Below are 19,020 nucleotides of genomic sequence, written 5' to 3' on the forward strand. Positions count from 1 at the left end.
GACCGTGCTCAACACGTGTTCCTCTGGCCTCCGATCGACCTTGGGACGACGCGCATTGCCTTTTGCTCGACTGTAAACGTGCTCCACACGAGTCCCCACTGCTTCCGATCGACTCTGGGACGACGCGAATCGCCTTTTGCTCGGCTGTGACCGTGCCCAACACGAGTCCTAAGTGCCTGCGATCGACTTTGGGTCGACGCGCATTGCCTTTTGCTCGACGGTGACCGTGCTCAACACGTGTTCCTCTGGCCTCCGATCGACCTTGGGACGACGCGCATTGCCTTTTGCTCGACTGTGAACGTGCTCCACACGAGTCCCCACTGCTTCCGATCGACTCTGGGACGACGCGAATCGCCTTTTGCTCGGCTGTGACCGTGCCCAACACGAGTCCTACGTGCCTGCGATCGACTTTGGGTCGACGCACATTGCCTTTTGCTCGACGGTGACCGTGCTCAACACGTGTTCCTCCGGCCTCCGATCGACCTTGGGACGACGCGCGTTGCCTTTTGCTCGACTGTGACCGTACCCGACACGTGTCCCCACGGCCTATGATTGACAGCGGAAGGCCTTCCAACGCCTTCTGCTCCACTCTGACGATGCTCGTGTCAAGTCCCCATCGCCACTGATCGACTCAGGGACAACGCGCGTTGCCTTTTGCTCGACTGTGACCGTACCCGACACGTGTCCCAACGGCCTATGATTGACAGCGGAAGGCCTTCCAACGCCTTCTGCTCCACTCTGACGATGCTCGTGTCAAGTCCCTAGTGCCTCCGATCAACTCTGGGACGACGCGCATCGCCTCCTGCCCGACTGTGACCGTGCTCAACACGTGTCCCCACGGCCTCTGATCGACTGCGGTAGGCCATCCGTCGCTTCCCGCACCACTCTGACGATGATCGTGTCAAGTGCACGTTGCCACCGATCGGCTCTGGGACGTCGCCCGTCGCCTTATGCTCGACTGTGACCGTGCTCAACACGAGTCCCCACTGCTTCCGATCGACTCTGGGACGACGCGCATCACCTTTTGCTCTGATGTGACCCGTGCCCGACGCGTGTCACCACGGCCTCTGATTAACTGCAAGAGGCCATCCAACGCGACCTGCTTTGCTCTGACGACGCTCGTGACCAGTCCTTACTGCCTCCGATCGACTCTGGGACCACGCGCATCGACTTTGACTCGACCGTGACCTTGCCCAACTCGTGTCCTCACGGCCTCTGATCTACTACGGGAGGCCATCCAACGCCTCCTGCTCCACCCTGACGATGCTCGTGTCAAGTCCATAGTACCGCCGATTCACTCAGGGACAACGGGCGTTGCATTTCGCTCGACTGTGACTGTGCCCCACACAAGTCCACGCCGTCATCGATCGACTCTGTGACGACGCGCATTGCCTTTTGCCCGACCGTGACCGTGCCCGACACGTGTCCCCACGGCCTATGATTGATAGCGGAAGGCCTTCCAACGCCTTCAGCTCCACTCTGACGATGCTCGTGTCAAGTCCCTAGTTCCTCCGATCAACTCTGGGACGACGCGCATTACCTTTTGCTCGGATGTGACCCGTGCCCAACTCGAGTCTCCTTTGCCGCTGATCAACTCTGGGACGAAGCGCATTGCCTTTGGCTCGACTGTGCCCGTGCTTGACACGAGTCCCCACTGCAACGGATCGACTCTGGGACGACGCGCATTGCCTTTTGCTCGACTGTGAACGTGCTCCACTCGAGTCCTCAGTGCCTCCGATCGACTCTGGGTCGACGCGCATTGCCTTCTGCCCAACTGTGACCGTACGCAACACGTGTTCCTCCAGCCTCCGATCGACCCTGGGTCGACGCGCATTGCCTTTTGCCCGACTGTGACCGTACCAAACACGAGTCCCCACTGCCACCGATCAACTCTGGGACGACGCGCATCGCCTTTTGCTCGACTGTGACCGTGCTCAACACGTGTCCCCACGGCCTCTGATCGACTGCGGTAGGCCATCCGTCGCTTCCCGCACCACTCTGACGATGATCGTGTCAAGTGCACGTTGCCACCGATCGGCTCTGGGACGTCGCCCGTCGCCTTATGCTCGACTGTGACCGTGCTCAACACGAGTCCCCACTGCTTCCGATCGACTCTGGGACGACGCGAATCGCCTTTTGCTCGGCTGTGACCGTGCCCAACACGAGTCCTAAGTGCCTGCGATCGACTTTGGGTCGACGCGCATTGCCTTTTGCTCGACGGTGACCGTGCTCAACACGTGTTCCTCTGGCCTCCGATCGACCTTGGGACGACGCGCATTGCCTTTTGCTCGACTGTAAACGTGCTCCACACGAGTCCCCACTGCTTCCGATCGACTCTGGGACGACGCGAATCGCCTTTTGCTCGGCTGTGACCGTGCCCAACACGAGTCCTAAGTGCCTGCGATCGACTTTGGGTCGACGCGCATTGCCTTTTGCTCGACGGTGACCGTGCTCAACACGTGTTCCTCTGGCCTCCGATCGACCTTGGGACGACGCGCATTGCCTTTTGCTCGACTGTGAACGTGCTCCACACGAGTCCCCACTGCTTCCGATCGACTCTGGGACGACGCGAATCGCCTTTTGCTCGGCTGTGACCGTGCCCAACACGAGTCCTACGTGCCTGCGATCGACTTTGGGTCGACGCACATTGCCTTTTGCTCGACGGTGACCGTGCTCAACACGTGTTCCTCCGGCCTCCGATCGACCTTGGGACGACGCGCGTTGCCTTTTGCTCGACTGTGACCGTACCCGACACGTGTCCCCACGGCCTATGATTGACAGCGGAAGGCCTTCCAACGCCTTCTGCTCCACTCTGACGATGCTCGTGTCAAGTCCCCATCGCCACTGATCGACTCAGGGACAACGCGCGTTGCCTTTTGCTCGACTGTGACCGTACCCGACACGTGTCCCAACGGCCTATGATTGACAGCGGAAGGCCTTCCAACGCCTTCTGCTCCACTCTGACGATGCTCGTGTCAAGTCCCTAGTGCCTCCGATCAACTCTGGGACGACGCGCATCGCCTCCTGCCCGACTGTGACCGTGCTCAACACGTGTCCCCACGGCCTCTGATCGACTGCGGTAGGCCATCCGTCGCTTCCCGCACCACTCTGACGATGATCGTGTCAAGTGCACGTTGCCACCGATCGGCTCTGGGACGTCGCCCGTCGCCTTATGCTCGACTGTGACCGTGCTCAACACGAGTCCCCACTGCTTCCGATCGACTCTGGGACGACGCGCATCACCTTTTGCTCTGATGTGACCCGTGCCCGACGCGTGTCACCACGGCCTCTGATTAACTGCAAGAGGCCATCCAACGCGACCTGCTTTGCTCTGACGACGCTCGTGACCAGTCCTTACTGCCTCCGATCGACTCTGGGACCACGCGCATCGACTTTGACTCGACCGTGACCTTGCCCAACTCGTGTCCTCACGGCCTCTGATCTACTACGGGAGGCCATCCAACGCCTCCTGCTCCACCCTGACGATGCTCGTGTCAAGTCCATAGTACCGCCGATTCACTCAGGGACAACGGGCGTTGCATTTCGCTCGACTGTGACTGTGCCCCACACAAGTCCACGCCGTCATCGATCGACTCTGTGACGACGCGCATTGCCTTTTGCCCGACCGTGACCGTGCCCGACACGTGTCCCCACGGCCTATGATTGATAGCGGAAGGCCTTCCAACGCCTTCTGCTCCACTCTGACGATGCTCGTGTCAAGTCCCTAGTTCCTCCGATCAACTCTGGGACGACGCGCATTACCTTTTGCTCGGATGTGACCCGTGCCCAACTCGAGTCTCCTTTGCCGCTGATCAACTCTGGGACGAAGCGCATTGCCTTTGGCTCGACTGTGCCCGTGCTTGACACGAGTCCCCACTGCAACGGATCGACTCTGGGACGACGCGCATTGCCTTTTGCTCGACTGTGAACGTGCTCCACTCGAGTCCTCAGTGCCTCCGATCGACTCTGGGTCGACGCGCATTGCCTTCTGCCCAACTGTGACCGTACCCAACACGTGTTCCTCCAGCCTCCGATCGACCCTGGGTCGACACGCATTGCCTTTTGCCCGACTGTGACCGTACCAAACACGAGTCCCCACTGCCACCGATCAACTCTGGGACGACGCGCATCGCCTTTTGCTCGACTGTGACCGTGCGTGACACGAATCCCTGATGCTACGGATCGACTATGGGACGACGCGCAATGCCTCCTGCTCGACTGTGACCGTGCTTCACACGAGTCCCCGATGCCTCGGATCGACTCTGGGACGACTCGCATCGCCTTTTGCTCGACCGTGACCGTGCTCGACACGAATCACCAATGCAACGAATCGACTCCGAAACGACGCGCAATGCCTATTGCTCGACTGCGACCGTGCTTGACACGAGTCCACAACGCAACAGATCGACTCTGGGACGACGCGCATTGCCTTTTGCTCGGCTGTAACCGTGCCCAACACGAGTCCCCGATGCCACGGATCGACTCTGGGACGACGCGCAATGCCTATTGCTCGACTGAGACCGTGCTTCACACAAGTCCCCATCGCCACTGATCGACTCTGGGACGACGCGCATTGCCTTTTGCTCGGCTCTAACCGTACCCAACACCCGTTCCTCCGGCCTCCGATCGACCCTGGGCCGACGCGCATTGCCTTTCGCTCGTGTGTGACCATGCTCGACACGAGTCCCGAATGCCTCGTATCGACTCAGGGACGACGCGCATTGCCATTCGCTCGACTGCGAACGTGCTCCACACGAGTCCCCAGTGCCTCCGATCGACTCTGGGCCGACGCGCATTGCCTTTTGCCCGACTGTGACCGTACCCAACACGTGTCCCCACGGCTTATGATTGACAGCGGAAGGCCTTCCAACGCCTTCTGCTCCACTCTGACGATGCTCGTGTCAAGTCCCTAGTTCCTCCGATCAACTCTGGGACGACGCGCATTACCTTTTGCTCTGATGTGACCCGTGCCCAACTCGAGTCTCCATTGCCGCTGATCAACTCTGGGACGAAGCGCATTGCCTTTGGCTCGACTGTGCCCGTGCTTGACACGAGTCCCCACTGCAACGGATCGACTCTGGGACGACGCGCATTGCCTTTTGCTCGACTGTGAACGTGCTCCACTCGAGTCCTCAGTGCCTCCGATCGACTCTGGGTCGACGCGCATTGCCTTCTGCCCAACTGTGACCGTACCCAACACGTGTTCCTCCAGCCTCCGATCGACCCTGGGTCGACGCGCATTGCCTTTTGCCCGACTGTGACCGTACCAAACACGAGTCCCCACTGCCACCGATCAACTCTGGGACGACGCGCATCGCCTTTTGCTCGACTGTGACCGTGCGTGACACGAATCCCTGATGCTACGGATCGACTATGGGACGACGCGCAATGCCTCCTGCTCGACTGTGACCGTGCTTCACACGAGTCCCCGATGCCTCGGATCGACTCTGGGACGACTCGCATCGCCTTTTGCTCGACCGTGACCGTGCTCGACACGAATCACCAATGCAACGAATCGACTCCGAAACGACGCGCAATGCCTATTGCTCGACTGCGACCGTGCTTGACACGAGTCCACAACGCAACAGATCGACTCTGGGACGACGCGCATTGCCTTTTGCTCGGCTGTAACCGTGCCCAACACGAGTCCCCGATGCCACGGATCGACTCTGGGACGACGCGCAATGCCTATTGCTCGACTGAGACCGTGCTTCACACAAGTCCCCATCGCCACTGATCGACTCTGGGACGACGCGCATTGCCTTTTGCTCGGCTGTAACCGTACCCAACACGTGTTCCTCCGGCCTCCGATCGACCCTGGGCCGACGCGCATTGCCTTTCGCTCGCGTGTGACCATGCTCGACACGAGTCCCGAATGCCTCGTATCGACTCAGGGACGACGCGCATTGCCATTCGCTCGACTGCGAACGTGCTCCACACGAGTCCCCAGTGCCTCCGATCGACTCTGGGCCGACGCGCATTGCCTTTTGCCCGACTGCGAACGTGCTCCACACGAGTCCCCAGTGCCTCCGATCGACTCTGGGCCGACGCGCATTGCCTTTTGCCCGACTGTGACCGTACCCAACACGTGTCCCCACGGCTTATGATTGACAGCGGAAGGCCTTCCAACGCCTTCTGCTCCACTCTGACGATGCTCGTGTCAAGTCCCTAGTTCCTCCGATCAACTCTGGGACGACGCGCATCGCCTTTTGCTCGACTGTGACCGTGCTTGACACGAATCCCTAATGCAACGGATCGACTATGGGACGACGCGCATTGCCAATTGCTCGACTGAGACCGTGCTTCACACAAGTCCCCATCGCCACTGATCGACTCTGGGACAACGCGCGTTGCCTTTTGCTCGACTGTGACCGTACCCAACACGTGTTCCTACGGCCTTCAATCAACCCTGGGACGACGCGCATTGCCTCCTGCCCGACTGTGACCGTGCTCAACACGTGTCCCCACGGCCTCTGATCGACTGCGGTAGGCCATCCGTCGCTTCCCGCACCACTCTGACGATGATCGTGTCAAGTGCACGTTGCCACCGATCGGCTCTGGGACGTCGCCCGTCGCCTTATGCTCGACTGTGACCGTGCCCAACACGAGTCCCCACTGCTTCCGATCGACTCTGGGACGACGCGAATCGCCTTTTGCTCGGCTGTGACCGTGCCCAACACGAGTCCTAAGTGCCTGCGATCGACTTTGGGTCGACGCACATTGCCTTTTGCTCGACGGTGACCGTGCTCAACACGTGTTCCTCTGGCCTCCGATCGACCTTGGGACGACGCGCATTGCCTTTTGCTCGACCGTAAACGTGCTCCACACGAGTCCCCACTGCTTCCGATCGACTCTGGGACGACGCGAATCGCCTTTTGCTCGGCTGTGACCGTGCCCAACACGAGTCCTAAGTGCCTGCGATCGACTTTGGGTCGACGCGCAGTGCCTTTTGCTCGACGGTGACCGTGCTCAACACGTGTTCCTCTGGCCTCCGATCGACATTGGGACGACGCGCATTGCCTTTTGCTCGACTGTGAACGTGCTCCACACGAGTCCCCACTGCTTCCGATCGACTCTGGGACGACGCGAATCGCCTTTTGCTCGGCTGTGACCGTGCCCAACACGAGTCCTACGTGCCTGCGATCGACTTTGGGTCGACGCACATTGCCTTTTGCTCGACGGTGACCGTGCTCAACACGTGTTCCTCCGGCCTCCGATCGACCTTGGGACGACGCGCGTTGCCTTTTGCTCGACTGTGACCGTACCCGACACGTGTCCCCACGGCCTATGATTGACAGCGGAAGGCCTTCCAACGCCTTCTGCTCCACTCTGACGATGCTCGTGTCAAGTCCCCATCGCCACTGATCGACTCAGGGACAACGCGCGTTGCCTTTTGCTCGACTGTGACCGTACCCGACACGTGTCCCAACGGCCTATGATTGACAGCGGAAGGCCTTCCTACGCCTTCTGCTCCACTCTGACGATGCTCGTGTCAAGTCCCTAGTGCCTCCGATCAACTCTGGGACGACGCGCATCGCCTCCTGCCCGACTGTGACCGTGCTCAACACGTGTCCCCACGGCCTCTGATCGACTGCGGTAGGCCATCCGTCGCTTCCCGCACCACTCTGACGATGATCGTGTCAAGTGCACGTTGCCACCGATCGGCTCTGGGACGTCGCCCGTCGCCTTATGCTCGACTGTGACCGTGCTCAACACGAGTCCCCACTGCTTCCGATCGACTCTGGGACGACGCGCATCACCTTTTGCTCTGATGTGACCCGTGCCCGACGCGTGTCACCACGGCCTCTGATTAACTGCGAGAGGCCATCCAACGCGACCTGCTTTGCTCTGACGACGCTCGTGACCAGTCCTTACTGCCTCCGATCGACTCTGGGACCACGCGCATCGACTTTGACTCGACCGTGACCTTGCCCAACTCGTGTCCTCACGGCCTCTGATCTACTACGGGAGGCCATCCAACGCCTCCTGCTCCACCCTGACGATGCTCGTGTCAAGTCCATAGTACCGCCGATTCACTCAGGGACAACGCGCGTTGCATTTCGCTCGACTGTGACTGTGCCCCACACAAGTCCACGCCGTCATCGATCGACTCTGTGACGACGCGCATTGCCTTTTGCCCGACCGTGACCGTGCCCGACACGTGTCCCCACGGCCTATGATTGATAGCGAAAGGCCTTCCAACGCCTTCTGCTCCACTCTGACGATGCTCGTGTCAAGTCCCTAGTTCCTCCGATCAACTCTGGGACGACGCGCATTACCTTTTGCTCGGATGTGACCCGTGCCCAACTCGAGTCTCCTGTGCCGCTGATCAACTCTGGGACGAAGCGCATTGCCTTTGGCTCGACTGTGCCCGTGCTTGACACGAGTCCCCGATGCCTCGGATCGACTCTGGGACGACTCGCATCGCCTTTTGCTCGACCGTGACCGTGCTCGACACGAATCACCAATGCAACGAATCGACTCCGAAACGACGCGCAATGCCTCCTGCTCGACTGTGACCGCGCTTCACACGAGTCCCCGATGCCTCGGATCGAATCTGGGACGACTCGCATCGCCTTTTGCTCCACCGTGACCGTGCTCGACACGAATCACCAATGCAACGAATCGACTCCGAAACGACGCGCAATGCCTATTGCTCGACTGCGACCGTGCTTGACACGAGTCCACAACGCAACAGATCGACTCTGGGACGACGCGCATTGCCTTTTGCTCGGCTGTAACCGTGCCCAACACGAGTCCCCGATGCCACGGATCGACTCTGGGACGACGCGCAATGCCTATTGCTCGACTGAGACCGTGCTTCACACAAGTCCCCATCGCCACTGATCGACTCTGGGACGACGCGCATTGCCTTTTGCTCGGCTGTAACCGTACCCAACACGTGTTCCTCCGGCCTCCGATCGACCCTGGGCCGACGCGCATTGCCTTTCGCTCGCGTGTGACCATGCTCGACACGAGTCCCGAATGCCTCGTATCGACTCAGGGACGACGCGCATTGCCATTCGCTCGACTGCGAACGTGCTCCACACGAGTCCCCAGTGCCTCCGATCGACTCTGGGCCGACGCGCATTGCCTTTTGCCCGACTGTGACCGTACCCAACACGTGTCCCCACGGCTTATGATTGACAGCGGAAGGCCTTCCAACGCCTTCTGCTCCACTCTGACGATGCTCGTGTCAAGTCCCTAGTTCCTCCGATCAACTCTGGGACGACGCGCATCGCCTTTTGCTCGACTGTGACCGTGCTTGACACGAATCCCTAATGCAACGGATCGACTATGGGACGACGCGCATTGCCAATTGCTCGACTGAGACCGTGCTTCACACAAGTCCCCATCGCCACTGATCGACTCTGGGACAACGCGCGTTGCCTTTTGCTCGACTGTGACCGTACCCAACACGTGTTCCTACGGCCTTCAATCAACCCTGGGACGACGCGCATTGCCTCCTGCCCGACTGTGACCGTGCTCAACACGTGTCCCCACGGCCTCTGATCGACTGCGGTAGGCCATCCGTCGCTTCCCGCACCACTCTGACGATGATCGTGTCAAGTGCACGTTGCCACCGATCGGCTCTGGGACGTCGCCCGTCGCCTTATGCTCGACTGTGACCGTGCTCAACACGAGTCCCCACGGCCTATGATTGACAGCGGAAGGCCTTCCAACGCCTTCTGCTCCACTCTGACGATGCTCGTGTCAAGTCCCCATCGCCACTGATCGACTCAGGGACAACGCGCGTTGCCTTTTGCTCGACTGTGACCGTACCCGACACGTGTCCCAACGGCCTATGATTGACAGCGGAAGGCCTTCCAACGCCTTCTGCTCCACTCTGACGATGCTCGTGTCAAGTCCCTAGTGCCTCCGATCAACTCTGGGACGACGCGCATCGCCTCCTGCCCGACTGTGACCGTGCTCAACACGTGTCCCCACGGCCTCTGATCGACTGCGGTAGGCCATCCGTCGCTTCCCGCACCACTCTGACGATGATCGTGTCAAGTGCACGTTGCCACCGATCGGCTCTGGGACGTCGCCCGTCGCCTTATGCTCGACTGTGACCGTGCTCAACACGAGTCCCCACTGCTTCCGATCGACTCTGGGACGACGCGCATCACCTTTTGCTCTGATGTGACCCGTGCCCGACGCGTGTCACCACGGCCTCTGATTAACTGCGAGAGGCCATCCAACGCGACCTGCTTTGCTCTGACGACGCTCGTGACCAGTCCTTACTGCCTCCGATCGACTCTGGGACCACGCGCATCGACTTTGACTCGACCGTGACCTTGCCCAACTCGTGTCCTCACGGCCTCTGATCTACTACGGGAGGCCATCCAACGCCTCCTGCTCCACCCTGACGATGCTCGTGTCAAGTCCATAGTACCGCCGATTCACTCAGGGACAACGCGCGTTGCATTTCGCTCGACTGTGACTGTGCCCCACACAAGTCCACGCCGTCATCGATCGACTCTGTGACGACGCGCATTGCCTTTTGCCCGACCGTGACCGTGCCCGACACGTGTCCCCACGGCCTATGATTGATAGCGGAAGGCCTTCCAACGCCTTCTGCTCCACTCTGACGATGCTCGTGTCAAGTCCCTAGTTCCTCCGATCAACTCTGGGACGACGCGCATTACCTTTTGCTCGGATGTGACCCGTGCCCAACTCGAGTCTCCTTTGCCGCTGATCAACTCTGGGACGAAGCGCATTGCCTTTGGCTCGACTGTGCCCGTGCTTGACACGAGTCCCCACTGCAACGGATCGACTCTGGGACGACGCGCATTGCCTTTTGCTCGACTGTGAACGTGCTCCACTCGAGTCCTCAGTGCCTCCGATCGACTCTGGGTCGACGCGCATTGCCTTCTGCCCAACTGTGACCGTACCCAACACGTGTTCCTCCAGCCTCCGATCGACCCTGGGTCGACACGCATTGCCTTTTGCCCGACTGTGACCGTACCAAACACGAGTCCCCACTGCCACCGATCAACTCTGGGACGACGCGCATCGCCTTTTGCTCGACTGTGACCGTGCGTGACACGAATCCCTGATGCTACGGATCGACTATGGGACGACGCGCAATGCCTCCTGCTCGACTGTGACCGTGCTTCACACGAGTCCCCGATGCCTCGGATCGACTCTGGGACGACTCGCATCGCCTTTTGCTCGACCGTGACCGTGCTCGACACGAATCACCAATGCAACGAATCGACTCCGAAACGACGCGCAATGCCTATTGCTCGACTGCGACCGTGCTTGACACGAGTCCACAACGCAACAGATCGACTCTGGGACGACGCGCATTGCCTTTTGCTCGGCTGTAACCGTGCCCAACACGAGTCCCCGATGCCACGGATCGACTCTGGGACGACGCGCAATGCCTATTGCTCGACTGAGACCGTGCTTCACACAAGTCCCCATCGCCACTGATCGACTCTGGGACGACGCGCATTGCCTTTTGCTCGGCTCTAACCGTACCCAACACCCGTTCCTCCGGCCTCCGATCGACCCTGGGCCGACGCGCATTGCCTTTCGCTCGTGTGTGACCATGCTCGACACGAGTCCCGAATGCCTCGTATCGACTCAGGGACGACGCGCATTGCCATTCGCTCGACTGCGAACGTGCTCCACACGAGTCCCCAGTGCCTCCGATCGACTCTGGGCCGACGCGCATTGCCTTTTGCCCGACTGTGACCGTACCCAACACGTGTCCCCACGGCTTATGATTGACAGCGGAAGGCCTTCCAACGCCTTCTGCTCCACTCTGACGATGCTCGTGTCAAGTCCCTAGTTCCTCCGATCAACTCTGGGACGACGCGCATTACCTTTTGCTCTGATGTGACCCGTGCCCAACTCGAGTCTCCATTGCCGCTGATCAACTCTGGGACGAAGCGCATTGCCTTTGGCTCGACTGTGCCCGTGCTTGACACGAGTCCCCACTGCAACGGATCGACTCTGGGACGACGCGCATTGCCTTTTGCTCGACTGTGAACGTGCTCCACTCGAGTCCTCAGTGCCTCCGATCGACTCTGGGTCGACGCGCATTGCCTTCTGCCCAACTGTGACCGTACCCAACACGTGTTCCTCCAGCCTCCGATCGACCCTGGGTCGACGCGCATTGCCTTTTGCCCGACTGTGACCGTACCAAACACGAGTCCCCACTGCCACCGATCAACTCTGGGACGACGCGCATCGCCTTTTGCTCGACTGTGACCGTGCGTGACACGAATCCCTGATGCTACGGATCGACTATGGGACGACGCGCAATGCCTCCTGCTCGACTGTGACCGTGCTTCACACGAGTCCCCGATGCCTCGGATCGACTCTGGGACGACTCGCATCGCCTTTTGCTCGACCGTGACCGTGCTCGACACGAATCACCAATGCAACGAATCGACTCCGAAACGACGCGCAATGCCTATTGCTCGACTGCGACCGTGCTTGACACGAGTCCACAACGCAACAGATCGACTCTGGGACGACGCGCATTGCCTTTTGCTCGGCTGTAACCGTGCCCAACACGAGTCCCCGATGCCACGGATCGACTCTGGGACGACGCGCAATGCCTATTGCTCGACTGAGACCGTGCTTCACACAAGTCCCCATCGCCACTGATCGACTCTGGGACGACGCGCATTGCCTTTTGCTCGGCTGTAACCGTACCCAACACGTGTTCCTCCGGCCTCCGATCGACCCTGGGCCGACGCGCATTGCCTTTCGCTCGCGTGTGACCATGCTCGACACGAGTCCCGAATGCCTCGTATCGACTCAGGGACGACGCGCATTGCCATTCGCTCGACTGCGAACGTGCTCCACACGAGTCCCCAGTGCCTCCGATCGACTCTGGGCCGACGCGCATTGCCTTTTGCCCGACTGTGACCGTACCCAACACGTGTCCCCACGGCTCATGATTGACAGCGGAAGGCCTTCCAACGCCTTCTGCTCCACTCTGACGATGCTCGTGTCAAGTCCCTAGTTCCTCCGATCAACTCTGGGACGACGCGCATCGCCTTTTGCTCGACTGTGACCGTGCTTGACACGAATCCCTAATGCAACGGATCGACTATGGGACGACGCGCATTGCCAATTGCTCGACTGAGACCGTGCTTCACACAAGTCCCCATCGCCACTGATCGACTCTGGGACAACGCGCGTTGCCTTTTGCTCGACTGTGACCGTACCCAACACGTGTTCCTACGGCCTTCAATCAACCCTGGGACGACGCGCATTGCCTCCTGCCCGACTGTGACCGTGCTCAACACGTGTCCCCACGGCCTCTGATCGACTGCGGTAGGCCATCCGTCGCTTCCCGCACCACTCTGACGATGATCGTGTCAAGTGCACGTTGCCACCGATCGGCTCTGGGACGTCGCCCGTCGCCTTATGCTCGACTGTGACCGTGCTCAACACGAGTCCCCACTGCTTCCGATCGACTCTGGGACGACGCGAATCGCCTTTTGCTCGGCTGTGACCGTGCCCAACACGAGTCCTAAGTGCCTGCGATCGACTTTGGGTCGACGCACATTGCCTTTTGCTCGACGGTGACCGTGCTCAACACGTGTTCCTCTGGCCTCCGATCGACCTTGGGACGACGCGCATTGCCTTTTGCTCGACTGTAAACGTGCTCCACACGAGTCCCCACTGCTTCCGATCGACTCTGGGACGACGCGAATCGCCTTTTGCTCGGCTGTGACCGTGCCCAACACGAGTCCTAAGTGCCTGCGATCGACTTTGGGTCGACGCGCAGTGCCTTTTGCTCGACGGTGACCGTGCTCAACACGTGTTCCTCTGGCCTCCGATCGACATTGGGACGACGCGCATTGCCTTTTGCTCGACTGTGAACGTGCTCCACACGAGTCCCCACTGCTTCCGATCGACTCTGGGACGACGCGAATCGCCTTTTGCTCGGCTGTGACCGTGCCCAACACGAGTCCTACGTGCCTGCGATCGACTTTGGGTCGACGCACATTGCCTTTTGCTCGACGGTGACCGTGCTCAGCACGTGTTCCTCCGGCCTCCGATCGACCTTGGGACGACGCGCGTTGCCTTTTGCTCGACTGTGACCGTACCCGACACGTGTCCCCACGGCCTATGATTGACAGCGGAAGGCCTTCCAACGCCTTCTGCTCCACTCTGACGATGCTCGTGTCAAGTCCCCATCGCCACTGATCGACTCAGGGACAACGCGCGTTGCCTTTTGCTCGACTGTGACCGTACCCGACACGTGTCCCAACGGCCTATGATTGACAGCGGAAGGCCTTCCAACGCCTTCTGCTCCACTCTGACGATGCTCGTGTCAAGTCCCTAGTGCCTCCGATCAACTCTGGGACGACGCGCATCGCCTCCTGCCCGACTGTGACCGTGCTCAACACGTGTCCCCACGGCCTCTGATCGACTGCGGTAGGCCATCCGTCGCTTCCCGCACCACTCTGACGATGATCGTGTCAAGTGCACGTTGCCACCGATCGGCTCTGGGACGTCGCCCGTCGCCTTATGCTCGACTGTGACCGTGCTCAACACGAGTCCCCACTGCTTCCGATCGACTCTGGGACGACGCGCATCACCTTTTGCTCTGATGTGACCCGTGCCCGACGCGTGTCACCACGGCCTCTGATTAACTGCGAGAGGCCATCCAACGCGACCTGCTTTGCTCTGACGACGCTCGTGACCAGTCCTTACTGCCTCCGATCGACTCTGGGACCACGCGCATCGACTTTGACTCGACCGTGACCTTGCCCAACTCGTGTCCTCACGGCCTCTGATCTACTACGGGAGGCCATCCAACGCCTCCTGCTCCACCCTGACGATGCTCGTGTCAAGTCCATAGTACCGCCGATTCACTCAGGGACAACGCGCGTTGCATTTCGCTCGACTGTGACTGTGCCCCACACAAGTCCACGCCGTCATCGATCGACTCTGTGACGACGCGCATTGCCTTTTGCCCGACCGTGACCGTGCCCGACACGTGTCCCCACGGCCTATGATTGATAGCGAAAGGCCTTCCAACGCCTTCTGCTCCACTCTGACGATGCTCGTGTCAAGTCCCTAGTTCCTCCGATCAACTCTGGGACGACGCGCATTACCTTTTGCTCGGATGTGACCCGTGCCCAACTCGAGTCTCCTTTGCCGCTGATCAACTCTGGGACGAAGCGCATTGCCTTTGGCTCGACTGTGCCCGTGCTTGACACGAGTCCCCGATGCCTCGGATCGACTCTGGGACGACGCGCATTGCCTTTTGCTCGACTGTGAACGTGCTCCACTCGAGTCCTCAGTGCCTCCGATCGACTCTGGGTCGACGCGCATTGCCTTCTGCCCAACTGTGACCGTACCCAACACGTGTTCCTCCAGCCTCCGATCGACCCTGGGTCGACGCGCATTGCCTTTTGCCCGACTGTGACCGTACCAAACACGAGTCCCCACTGCCACCGATCAACTCTGGGACGACGCGCATCGCCTTTTGCTCGACTGTGACCGTGCGTGACACGAATCCCTGATGCTACGGATCGACTATGGGACGACGCGCAATGCCTCCTGCTCGACTGTGACCGTGCTTCACACGAGTCCCCGATGCCTCGGATCGACTCTGGGACGACTCGCATCGCCTTTTGCTCGACCGTGACCGTGCTCGACACGAATCACCAATGCAACGAATCGACTCCGAAACGACGCGCAATGCCTATTGCTCGACTGCGACCGTGCTTGACACGAGTCCACAACGCAACAGATCGACTCTGGGACGACGCGCATTGCCTTTTGCTCGGCTGTAACCGTGCCCAACACGAGTCCCCGATGCCACGGATCGACTCTGGGACGACGCGCAATGCCTATTGCTCGACTGAGACCGTGCTTCACACAAGTCCCCATCGCCACTGATCGACTCTGGGACGACGCGCATTGCCTTTTGCTCGGCTGTAACCGTACCCAACACGTGTTCCTCCGGCCTCCGATCGACCCTGGGCCGACGCGCATTGCCTTTCGCTCGCGTGTGACCATGCTCGACACGAGTCCCGAATGCCTCGTATCGACTCAGGGACGACGCGCATTGCCATTCGCTCGACTGCGAACGTGCTCCACACGAGTCCCCAGTGCCTCCGATCGACTCTGGGCCGACGCGCATTGCCTTTTGCCCGACTGCGAACGTGCTCCACACGAGTCCCCAGTGCCTCCGATCGACTCTGGGCCGACGCGCATTGCCTTTTGCCCGACTGTGACCGTACCCAACACGTGTCCCCACGGCTTATGATTGACAGCGGAAGGCCTTCCAACGCCTTCTGCTCCACTCTGACGATGCTCGTGTCAAGTCCCTAGTTCCTCCGATCAACTCTGGGACGACGCGCATCGCCTTTTGCTCGACTGTGACCGTGCTTGACACGAATCCCTAATGCAACGGATCGACTATGGGACGACGCGCATTGCCAATTGCTCGACTGAGACCGTGCTTCACACAAGTCCCCATCGCCACTGATCGACTCTGGGACAACGCGCGTTGCCTTTTGCTCGACTGTGACCGTACCCAACACGTGTTCCTACGGCCTTCAATCAACCCTGGGACGACGCGCATTGCCTCCTGCCCGACTGTGACCGTGCTCAACACGTGTCCCCACGGCCTCTGATCGACTGCGGTAGGCCATCCGTCGCTTCCCGCACCACTCTGACGATGATCGTGTCAAGTGCACGTTGCCACCGATCGGCTCTGGGACGTCGCCCGTCGCCTTATGCTCGACTGTGACCGTGCCCAACACGAGTCCCCACTGCTTCCGATCGACTCTGGGACGACGCGAATCGCCTTTTGCTCGGCTGTGACCGTGCCCAACACGAGTCCTAAGTGCCTGCGATCGACTTTGGGTCGACGCACATTGCCTTTTGCTCGACGGTGACCGTGCTCAACACGTGTTCCTCTGGCCTCCGATCGACCTTGGGACGACGCGCATTGCCTTTTGCTCGACCGTAAACGTGCTCCACACGAGTCCCCACTGCTTCCGATCGACTCTGGGACGACGCGAATCGCCTTTTGCTCGGCTGTGACCGTGCCCAACACGAGTCCTAAGTGCCTGCGATCGACTTTGGGTCGACGCGCAGTGCCTTTTGCTCGACGGTGACCGTGCTCAACACGTGTTCCTCTGGCCTCCGATCGACATTGGGACGACGCGCATTGCCTTTTGCTCGACTGTGAACGTGCTCCACACGAGTCCCCACTGCTTCCGATCGACTCTGGGACGACGCGAATCGCCTTTTGCTCGGCTGTGACCGTGCCCAACACGAGTCCTACGTGCCTGCGATCGACTTTGGGTCGACGCACATTGCCTTTTGCTCGACGGTGACCGTGCTCAACACGTGTTCCTCCGGCCTCCGATCGACCTTGGGACGACGCGCGTTGCCTTTTGCTCGACTGTGACCGTACCCGACACGTGTCCCCACGGCCTATGATTGACAGCGGAAGGCCTTCCAACGCCTTCTGCTCCACTCTGACGATGCTCGTGTCAAGTCCCCATCGCCACTGATCGACTCAGGGACAACGCGCGTTGCCTTTTGCTCGACTGTGACCGTACCCGACACGTGTCCCAACGGCCTATGATTGACAGCGGAAGGCCTTCCTACGCCTTCTGCTCCACTCTGACGATGCTCGTGTCAAGTCCCTAGTGCCTCCGATCAACTCTGGGACGACGCGCATCGCCTCCTGCCCGACTGTGACCGTGCTCAACACGTGTCCCCACGGCCTCTGATCGACTGCGGTAGGCCATCCGTCGCTTCCCGCACCACTCTGACGATGATCGTGTCAAGTGCACGTTGCCACCGATCGGCTCTGGGACGTCGCCCGTCGCCTTATGCTCGACTGTGACCGTGCTCAACACGAGTCCCCACTGCTTCCGATCGACTCTGGGACGACGCGCATCACCTTTTGCTCTGATGTGACCCGTGCCCGACGCGTGTCACCACGGCCTCTGATTAACTGCGAGAGGCCATCCAACGCGACCTGCTTTGCTCTGACGACGCTCGTGACCAGTCCTTACTGCCTCCGATCGACTCTGGGACCACGCGCATCGACTTTGACTCGACCGTGACCTTGCCCAACTCGTGTCCTCACGGCCTCTGATCTACTACGGGAGGCCATCCAACGCCTCCTGCTCCACCCTGACGATGCTCGTGTCAAGTCCATAGTACCGCCGATTCACTCAGGGACAACGCGCGTTGCATTTCGCTCGACTGTGACTGTGCCCCACACAAGTCCACGCCGTCATCGATCGACTCTGTGACGACGCGCATTGCCTTTTGCCCGACCGTGACCGTGCCCGACACGTGTCCCCACGGCCTATGATTGATAGCGAAAGGCCTTCCAACGCCTTCTGCTCCACTCTGACGATGCTCGTGTCAAGTCCCTAGTTCCTCCGATCAACTCTGGGACGACGCGCATTACCTTTTGCTCGGATGTGACCCGTGCCCAACTCGAGTCTCCTGTGCCGCTGATCAACTCTGGGACGAAGCGCATTGCCTTTGGCTCGACTGTGCCCGTGCTTGACACGAGTCCCCGATGCCTCGGATCGACTCTGGGACGACTCGCATCGCCTTTTGCTCGACCGTGACCGTGCTCGACACGAATCACCAATGCAACGAATCGACTCCGAAACGACGCGCAATGCCTCCTGCTCGACTGTGACCGCGCTTCACACGAGTCCCCGATGCCTCGGATCGAATCTGGGACGACTCGCATCGCCTTTTGCTCCACCGTGACCGTGCTCGACACGAATCACCAATGCAACGAATCGACTCCGAAACGACGCGCAATGCCTATTGCTCGACTGCGACCGTGCTTGACACGAGTCCACAACGCAACAGATCGACTCTGGGACGACGCGCATTGCCTTTTGCTCGGCTGTAACCGTGCCCAACACGAGTCCCCGATGCCACGGATCGACTCTGGGACGACGCGCAATGCCTATTGCTCGACTGAGACCGTGCTTCACACAAGTCCCCATCGCCACTGATCGACTCTGGGACGACGCGCATTGCCTT

The sequence above is a fragment of the Neodiprion fabricii genome, chromosome 7 (genome assembly GCF_021155785.1).
Source record: "Neodiprion fabricii isolate iyNeoFabr1 chromosome 7, iyNeoFabr1.1, whole genome shotgun sequence".
NCBI classification, from domain to species: domain Eukaryota; kingdom Metazoa; phylum Arthropoda; class Insecta; order Hymenoptera; family Diprionidae; genus Neodiprion; species Neodiprion fabricii.